The 10125-nt window shown below is 42.6% G+C and overlaps 1 long non-coding RNA gene across 3 annotated transcripts in view; it reads left to right on the top strand.

Annotated features, from left to right (window-relative positions):
- Positions 1-1200: 1200 nt before the first annotated feature.
- Positions 1201-10125, top strand: part of LOC116083247 — a 186291-nt gene continuing 177366 nt past the window's right edge. For all 3 annotated transcript variants that reach the window (XR_004115645.1, XR_004115644.1, XR_004115646.1), the window contains exon 1: positions 1201-1360. This is a non-coding gene — a long non-coding RNA (uncharacterized LOC116083247). The remainder of the gene's footprint in view (positions 1361-10125) is intronic.

Below are 10125 nucleotides of genomic sequence, written 5' to 3'. Positions count from 1 at the left end.
AAAAGACTAACGTGTTCATCTTGAAAGCATAAAATTCCTAGAAGAGAACACTGGGGAAAATCTGCACATTAACTCTAGCAATGATTTTTTTTTTTTTTATTGCATCAGTAGCTCATGCTAAAATAGAGAAGAAAAAAGTTCACCAAACTAAGCATGCTCTTCCAACAACCAACAAAATAAAAAGAGTATGCACACTGGGAAAAACAGTTTGTGTAGCCAGTAATCAGCAAACATCTTACATGGAAATATGACTCACAATTTAGTACCCCAAATACCCTAAATACCCTGATTAAACCTGTGCAAAATACCTGGACAGACATTTCTCCAAACACAGATATAAAAATGGCACAGATCAATTGTACATGTGTATTGAGTTAGAATGTCTCCTTCTTGTACATTCACAAAACAAACACTGACCATATTTGGAAGAGGGGGCAGGAACCCTGGTCCACTCTTGGTGGCAATGCAAATTGGTACAGTCAATTTTGTATGGCACTTTGAAATGAAATTAAAAGTAAAATTCTTACAAAACCCCGGAATTGCTCTCATGGGGCATACCAAAGGGGATTAAATTATCAAACATTGGTGTGCTGCTTTGACTCTTATGTTCATGGTGGGTTTTTTTTTTTCAACAGCCACGTTATGGAAACAACTTGAGTGTCTACTAACAAATGATTAAAGACAGTTGACATAGAAATGAACTGCCCCAAAGACTTTACCCTTATACTCATTAATTAGTTAATATTTGAACCTTCATCGGAGAAACTTTTTTTTTTCCAGTAGCTGGTGATTAGCATTGAGACTCATAAAAGGCCAATGTGCAAAGAGATTGTGAAGTACTCATCTCTAAACAGGACATCATTAATACCCCCAACACACACACACACACACATAACACACACACACATACACACACAGGATAGTGAGAGAGAAAGAGAGAGAGAGAGAGAGAGAGAGAGAGAGAGAGAGAGAGACAGAGACAGAGAGACAGAGACAGAGAGACAGAGACAGAGACAGAGACAGAGACAGAGAGAGACAGAGAGAGGTCTTAGTGGTTATTGTTGAAGAGGGAATGAGGAGATTTAGTAAAGACAAGAAAGAAGATTTCCCAGACAAGGCAGAAATGATGCATGCATGAGGTCACAGTGACTGGGTGTCCCTACTCAGGACCATTATGAGATCCTAAGTCCCTGCATGGAAGGGGGAAGGTCTCATGGATCCCATCCCTGGCTGAGGAACTGTTATCAATTGATGCCTGCTGGGGAATCAAGAATCCATTTATTCAGGGATGTTTTCCTAAAGAGGCCACTCATGCTTCAAGATATGTTCCTAAATCCATGGACATACAGGCAATACTAAGGTGAGTTCAGTGGCTAACTTGGGAGGAAAAGTAATAGGGAGGTTGGGGAGGAGTTGGAGAGGAATGGATGGGAGTGTATGTTTTATTACAACACATGTGCATGTATGGAATTCTCAACAAAGAAAAGAATTTAAAAATAAAATATTTTGATGTAAAAAGAAAAGATGATATATGTGTAAGTATACATTCATGTATATTATTCATGATGTTATTTGTATATATTATATATAATTTATGTATGTACTATTATCTACATATATTATATATATTATTCATCATTAAAAATCAAAGGATCCTGCCACTGAATTACAATGTGATAGACCTGAATGAATGAGTCCTAGATGCCCTGAGGTACCCACCACTAGCCAGACATTGAGAGAGGATATAAGGTCTTACTAATTCATGGAATCAGGAAATAAAATGTAAAACATACAGATATTAGGAATGAACTGGCTTTGTTGAATGGGGTAGAAGATATGAAGATTTCTGAGTCAGAGGATTCAGAGTGGCAGGCATGTGAAATGAATGTGTCCAAGGATCTCAGGTACCAAACAAAGGCAGTGGGGTATGGAACTTTGGAGTACTGGGTTTCTATTAAGCAGGAACATTTTACCCATTTTGACGATAAGCAGCATCTAATGTGTAACATAGTTTGTCTCTGGCTGTGTTCTAAGATTCCATGGAAGCCAAGGGCTCATACATAGGCTCCTGGGCATTGAGTAGTCCTGGGCAGGACTCTCCTCGAAATACCCCATCACCGATCCCCTTCCTTCCTGACTTCTAGAGCCTGTGATACTGGTCTCTATGAGCTCCTTTGTGATGTGGAATTCCAGCTCCTGTCAGGTCTATTGAACCAGAGTTTGCATTTCACCAATGGACCTACTTCCGTGCAGAGGATTAGTAGGTAATCCTGGGCTCTTCTCTGAGTACCGTTCCTTCTGCCTCCCTCAGCTCTTGACGCACCTATGTCCACTGAGGACAAGGAGGGGCTCTCTATGCACTCTGCATTCTTCCACAGCTTTTGGTCTTTCAGATGGTGGGGTAGCATCCTTCATCTTGTGAAAGCATGCACTGTTGGGTGGAATTTTTTTCCCCCTCCCTTTGGAGGTAAGTCCTTGCGGTGAAATCACTGACACCTGCATGTCATGATGGGTGGGTGGTTGAGGCAGGGGTGGCCCCCAAATCCTCTCAGTGCCTGGCTGCTCCTCAGAGAATCTCAGATTCACCCTCAGAGACCACCTCCGCATTACAACACGGAAGCCACAGACCTCTGCTGTGCTTTTCTAGACCATCCTCCTGCTGGCAGCCTAGATTTTATAAAGGTCCTCATTGATGAATGGAAGTATCTGTATTCACAAGGAACATGCCACAGGCAGCCGGGACTATTTTCCCCTCGCAGCTTCCTGTCATTTGTGGTGTTCTCTTGGAGAACCGCAGGGCTCGGGCAGTAACGAGCGGCTGTTTACAGAGCTCCAGCTGTAATTAAGTCAGATTGGATCTGCTCTCTAGTACGGTGAGGAAATACACCGCCATCCATCATGTCCAAACTGGATGGGGGTGGGGTGGGGGATAAAAGCATTCTTCAGTTTGTGCATTCTCAAGCTGGGAAACATATGAAGGAAAAGATACTTTTGTGGATTAGAGCAAGGGGCCCACCGTATGGAAGGAGGAAGCAGAGACAAAGGCTGGTCTGAGAATTGACAGTGTCTCCGATAGCGTTAGGGCCCTGCGATTGAAGGGACAGTTAAAAGCATTTTGACAGCTGCCTATGTGAAGTGATACCTACAATGGACATTTTCACAGATTTCTGGTTTGTCACTCCTGCCCATTGAATTGATTGAATTCTGAAGAAGACGTTTATTTTGTTATACCTCCATCTTTTCCATGAGAACTGCAAGATACGTACGAGAGCTCTCGCTCATTTGTGCTCTTACATTTGAAACCCTGACTGAAGAATATGCTAGCTTCCTGTGGCCATCAAAACAAATCAGCATAAACTGGGTGGTTTCAATGAGCAGAGATTCTACTCTTACTGTTGAGGTGGCCATAGCCCAACCTTGAGGCCATCAACAAGGCTGGCTTCCTTCCGTGTTCTTAGGCCCAGTCTGCCTCATTCTTTTCTCTATGCATCAGCCATTCCTGAGAATAAGAACTGGAATTCCTTGGCTTATGGTTGTGTCACTCCAACCATTGCCTCCACTAGCAGCCCCTTCATCTGCCTCTCCTTTATATAATGATCAGTTATTGGATCCAGCCAACTTAAATATGGTACCATTTTAACTAATCACATCTGGAGAGATCATAATTCACATTCTGAGGTCCTGGGGCAGGTCTTGAATTTTAGGGGTACACTGTCTAACCCACTAGAGATGCTCAGTACTGTTGGATTTCCTTTTGCCTCCAGTTTTAATGACTGGAGGAGGTAGAGATGACAAGCAGAATGAAGGAGCTGGGATTTGTTCTAAAGGAATCCAGGTGGAGCAAAACCTTGTTTGCTGAGTAAAAACTCAAAGCCAAAACCAGAACCAGAAAAGAACTCAGGGATGTTCCAGTAGAATTCTGTTAGGGTATAGACATTGTCTGTGGAAAGTGGGAACTTTGGTAGATCTCTAAGCAGAGGTAGTCTTAATGTTTGCAAGGCTCTTGGACTTAGCCACCTCACGAGGCACCGAGGGTTCTGACACTAGACCCAATATGGAGCTTCTCTGTAACCTGACTGCACATGGAAACACACAGGGAAGCCTGAAAATGTGTTTTATGAAAGAAGTTGAATTTAAAATTTGGTAAGAAAAGGAAGCTAAATCCTCATCAAGGGGGAAAAAAAAGATAATTTAGTTGAAATCCTTCCTGTTGTACTTACATTACATGTTGAGATTGTTCTAATTTTGAATTTGATGTGAGGTGAGGGCACTGATAGATTCTCAGGAAACCCCTAGTGATTTTTTTCCCAAGCTTTACTCCTTCCTAATATTTCTGACACCTTAATCAGAATAAAAGGGAAGGGGATCGAGGGAGAGAGTTGTTCTCCCTAAACTGTATACAGTTTCTGTTTAGCTCTGGTTTTGATTACTGATTCCATATATTATTGTGCACAAGATAAAGCCGAATCAGGTCTAGGACAAGGAGGCACTAAAAGACTTTGCCTCACAATGTGAACATAAGCCTTTTTAGGCCAGAGTTGCATCTCTACGTGATGTTGCCCAGGATCTCCAACCAATGATGAAAGACAAGGAGGAAGTTGAATTCTAATGGAGATGCTCAGGGACCTTGACCTCCCTAAACTCCCATTAGAGTAAAATAAGATCTCCTTTCTTTCATTCACAGTAACTTGGTGGCCTGGAGGTATAATGTATAAGCTATTCTTCTCATGTGAGAAGGGGCCTGGTCTGTGGCTATTAAGGAGTAGCCTGCTGACTTTCTTTCTGTCTATTCCAGTGATTCTTAACCTTCCTAGTGTTGCAACCCTTTAATACTGTTTCTCATGTTGTGGTGACTCCAAACATAAAATTATTTTCATTGCTACTCCATACTTGTAATTTTGCTACTGTTATGAATTGTAATGTACCTATCTGTGTCTTCTGATGGTCTAAGGTAGCCCCCATGAAAGGGTTGTTCTACCCCCAAAAGGGTCATGAACTGAAGGTTGAGAACCACTGGTACATTCCTTTAACCATGCCTCCACATACTATCATTAGTCCTTGTAAACTTGTGTCCATTCTTGAGGCTAAATAATAGGCAGGGAAAAAGACAATATTGTCATCCCTAGGTAACTAGCTATGAGCTGGCCAGAAGTAACCTCACTGGAGAGGAACAGTTGTTAAGAACAAGAAAGATGGCTGATTATTGTGGTAGGGGACAGCTGGGATGGGCTTGTTTGATGTGTAAGCATCTTCAGAATGATCCAGAATTTACAAGAAAGGACAATTCATGAAAATCCCAGATTAACTTTCCTGAAGCTCTACAGAATGAGTTCTCTGACCAATGCTCCTTCTGAGGATGACTTACAAGGGGTTGGGGATGTAGAGTTGGTAGAGTGTTTGCCTACACTGCAAGCACCCCTGCATAAACAAAGTGGTGGTTCATCCAGGTAATCCCTGCATTTGAGAGATAGAAGTGAGAGAGAGGGTCAGAAGCTGAGCATCATCACATGCTATGAGGAGTCTGAGGCCAGCCTGGACTACATGAGACCCAGAATAAACTAAATAGTGTAAAATACTTAACGACAATTGAAGGCTGGAAACTTTGGATCAGATATTTGAATTTATTCTTCCTAAGTTGCTGGCTTTTAACTTTCGGTATTTTGTGATTCAAATGGTCTTCTGTCTCCTTCCCTCTCCCCACCTCCACTTCCCATTATTCACTGACCATGGCTAATTTACTCCCCCATTGATCTGTATGTCACTTCTAAAACACCACATCAACAATCATTGCAGCAGTAAAGTGCGGTTTAGCTGCAGAGCCCTGACAGCCAGCTTGAGAGCTCTGTGTGTGGGACTCCTGTGGGACTGGGGCTCTGCCAAGCCCTGGAAGGCAGGCCTTGGTGTTTACTCACAGAAGAGCTGGCTGTGGGAAGGTATTGCATGGAAGAGTAATTAGCATATGGGTTTCTTAATTCCTAGTAGCTGTATTTGTTTTTGTGTAAACAACAGGCAACGTCCTGTTCAGAGGACTCTGGAAATGAATGCTTCAAAGGATTATCCTCCCAGAAGATACTGGAAGTCAGCACACGTTGGCAATGTGTGGTTTGTTATCCTTGTGAGGAAAGTGGAAGGCTAGAAACCACAATGAGTAGCCAGTGAAGGTCCCATCCTCTTCATGGGGAGAGACTGGCTCTGATCTAGGCAGAGGTTTTGCATGTGTGGAGGCCCCTCATGGACCAATGGTTAATTCCAAGAACCTGCTTTGAGTAAATGGCAGCTTAGCTTCTAGCACAGGGCTAAGCTTGACTTTTAAGGACTCTGAGAACAGCTGGGGATTCCTCTCTCCTTCTGCCATCCACATCCTTCTCAGAGACCTGATAGAAGAGACGATGGGTGGATGTTTCTCTTCTTCCCTGGCTTTGGTTTCCACCCCCCTCCTTTGCATTTCCCACCACTTTAAAACAAGCAAACACATAAAATCTGACTCTGACCCTTGCTCCCCTGGCTGGTTGGTGGTTTCACCACTTACTGTCTTGTTCTTATTTGCCTACTTTCTTCTGTTTCTAAATTCTCTTCGCTCCCTTTGTATGAATTAGGATTTGGGCTTGGCTGTTTCAAAGCAGAAGAGGTAAGACTAGTTCAAACTAGAGAAAAAAATGTATTTCCTTCTACTGTGAAGCCAAGGATTGGAGCTAGTCAAAGGGACTGGGGATCCAGGCGGAGGTTCAAGAACTCCGGCTCCCTCTTAATTTGCCTTGTTACTCTTTGGAGTGCTGTGCCTCTTCATCCTCAACATTCTATGACCCCTTCCTGATCTGAAGGCTATCCCAAAGCAATGCAGACAGAAGGTGTGAGAAAATCTCCTGCCAGGGCCTGGGAATTGGTGCTCAGTGCTTCCACTCACTTCCTCCTAGATATAAAGGAGCAAGAGAGACTGCAGGAAGAAATTTCTTAGGCCAAGCGCTCGGCTAAATCTCAGAAGGCTCAGTTTTAAAGGAAGGGTGTAGAGAGATGGCTTAGAGATCAACCTCTGACATATTACTTATGCTATTAAACTAGCTATTGAAAATGGCAGAGGATTAGAGCCAAGGAAAGCCGGACTGTTAGATTGCTAATGGGAAGCAAGAGTGAAAAACTATAACTGTTTCCTTCAGTACAACCATGTTAGTTGCCTGATGTCCAGTTCCCATCAAATAATCTGAGCAGCAGATATGGTCTATGATGTCCAATTTCCAGCAGGTTATCTGGACAGCAGGAGAACTTGACTTCCATCAGTACTACCTTCACATTTAAATGGGAACTGGGACAATTCAACTACATTACTAGCGTTCTTCCAAACCAGCAGCTTGACTTTGGCATGTAATTCTTCCTTGAACTCAGTTTTTCATATTTGTTAATTGGGTGATGATAATGATACCTACTTTATTAGTGAAGGAGAGAATCCTAGGGTGCTTGTTGAAAGTGAGAGCTTAAGAAATGGTGGGTGTCTGACAAATACAGAGGTGTATGCTCTCAGCCAACCATTGAACTGAGCATAGGGTCCTCAATGCAGGAGTTAGAGAAAGGACCCAAGGAGCTGAAGGAGTTTGCAGCCCCATAGGAGGATCAACAATATGAACTAACCAGTACCCCCAGAGCACCCAAGGGGTGAAACCACCAACCAAAGAGTACACATGGAAGGACTCATGGTTCCAGCTGCATATGAAGAAGAGGATGGCCTTGTCGGTCATCAATGGGAGGAGAGGCCCTTGGTCCTATGAAGGTTCTGTGCCCCAGTGTAGAGGAATGCCAGGGCCAGGAAACAGGAGTTGATGGGTTGGTGAGCAGGGGGAGAGGGGAGGAGATAGGGGGTTTTGGAAAAGAAACCAGAAAAGGGGAAATATTTGAAATGTAAATAAAGAAAATATCTAGTAAAAAGTGAAAAAAAAGTTGGTGGGAGCTCTTTTCCACAGAACAGAGGTTGCTTTGGAATCTGTACTTGATGTTCCTCAGCAGAAAATCTACCAAGGGAGATGTGATAACTGTCATAATGCTTGAGGGATACTGCCGGGGTAAGGTTGGCACTTTTCTGTAGTGAGGAAGTGGGTACTTCTTGTGGAGCCAGAAACAAAGGACATTTTAGGGATCTGTATTTCTAGAAGGTAAGTCAGTACACCCTTCTCTCCAAGTCTTAAGATCATCCCAGAAGAGGGGGGTAAATAGGTTATAAGAACTAGAAACAATGGTCAACTTGAAGGAATCAGTAATTTCTGGACACAACAGGGCAGTTACTCATGAACCCAACAATTGTGACAGCAGGCACAAAACCTGCACAAGCTCATGCAACGCAAAGTCCCACCATCGTGGAATAAGGAGAGGGCAAAATCCTATCATTAGATGAGCAACTATTGGCATTTGATATCTGACAGGAGAGTTAGATTTCTTTAATGGTGTGACCTCTAGTAGTGTGACTATACTCCAAGGTATGCTCTACTTCCAAAAGCAGCTGGACAATAAAAACTGGAATCTAAGGGGGTTGGGGAAAACCCAAAACCTAAATTTGCTGGGCAGTGAGGTAACTGTGTAGAGAGGTGGATATGGGAGGAGCTGGGGGAGGGAGGTCATTAAATATGACCCAAATATATTGTAATTCTTCCTTAAATTTCACAGAAGATGCCATCCTGGCACAGGGGTGTCATTGTGCTTACCCTCTAATCTACACTGGCACCTCAGTCACTCTGTTTGTTTCTCTTATACCTCTCAGATCTAGCTGAAGAGCCTTGCTGGAGGTTAGCTTGTCAAAGTACTTATTTCTGTGGTGAGAATGGATGTGGGAAGGAACACTAGGGATTCCACAAGGGAGACCTCAGTGAAGAGACAGCAGTTTCAGTGCTATCATCAGGCAGCAGCTATAATTTGTGCTGGGAGGTTTCAGAGCAGAAGGGAGCCTACTAGTTTCCCCTTACAAGTACATTTGATACTTCCTAAAGCCTTCTTGCTAAGTGAAGACAGTGAGCACTGATAGTCTGCCCTAACTGAGCCAGAGCTGGCCACACCTAGAGATGCTCCCAATCAAGGTGGTAAGTTTAAAAAGTCTCAGCTCCCCACTGAGGCTACAGTTCTGAGTGACCATGGAGGTGTGCATCACGGTGCATGTTTCCAATTTGTTAGCTCAATATTTAACTCCTTTTCTATAGACTGACAAATAGCCCTCAGGTGAAAGTGAATTGTAATTGGAGATAAGGAGAATTAGGACTACAGATGCATTAAGCTGGATGAATAAAGGTCACAGTACTGTGCCAGGTAGCTCTGATGACATTGGTAAAAATTGCTGCCATTCCAAGGAATGCATTTTAGCAACTGGTTGCTCAGCAAATTTCTTCTCTGATGATTGTACACAGCACATTGGCATGGTGACTTTTTGGGTATGTGTGTGAAAAATCATTAAGAAGTGCTATTATTTTGAAGTCTGATTAACATTAAGGTGTATAGTATGAACATAAATATACATGGGTGGTTGGTCATTGTCAAGAGCACCTGTGGCCTGTTTAATTCTCCCTTTTAAATTGCTGCACTCAGGCTTTGAAGAATATAAATTTAAAAGTGGATATTTGCATATATGCATACAACCACTTAAAATACTAGTGAGTCAGTGAGACTAACAGAAGTTATGAAACAGATGGATTTAACAGATATCTATAGAACTTTTTATCCTAAAACAAAAGGATATACCTTCTTCTCAGCACCTCATGGTGCCTTCTCCAAAACTGACCATATAATTGGTCACAAATCAGGCCTCAACAGATACAAGAAGATTGAAATAATTCCTTGTATCCTATCCGTTCACCATGGATTAAAGCTGCTCTTCAATAACAACATAAACAATAGAATGCCCACATACGTGTGGAAGCCTAGCAACACTCTACTCAATGATAACTTGATCAAGGAAGAAATAAAGAAAGAAATTAAGACTTTCTTGAGTTTAATGAAAATGAAGCCACAACATACCCAAACTTTTGGGACACAATGAAAGCAGTCCTAAGAGGAAAACTAATAGCTTTAGGTGCCTCCAAAAAGAAACTGGACAGAGAATACACCAGCAATTTGACAGCACATCTGAAAGCTCTAGAACAAAAAGAAGCAAAT

The sequence above is a fragment of the Mastomys coucha genome, unplaced genomic scaffold (assembly GCF_008632895.1).
Source record: "Mastomys coucha isolate ucsf_1 unplaced genomic scaffold, UCSF_Mcou_1 pScaffold8, whole genome shotgun sequence".
NCBI lineage: Eukaryota > Metazoa > Chordata > Mammalia > Rodentia > Muridae > Mastomys > Mastomys coucha.
Note: the sequence above shows the minus strand (reverse complement) of the source record. Positions and strands in the feature narration are given on the sequence as shown.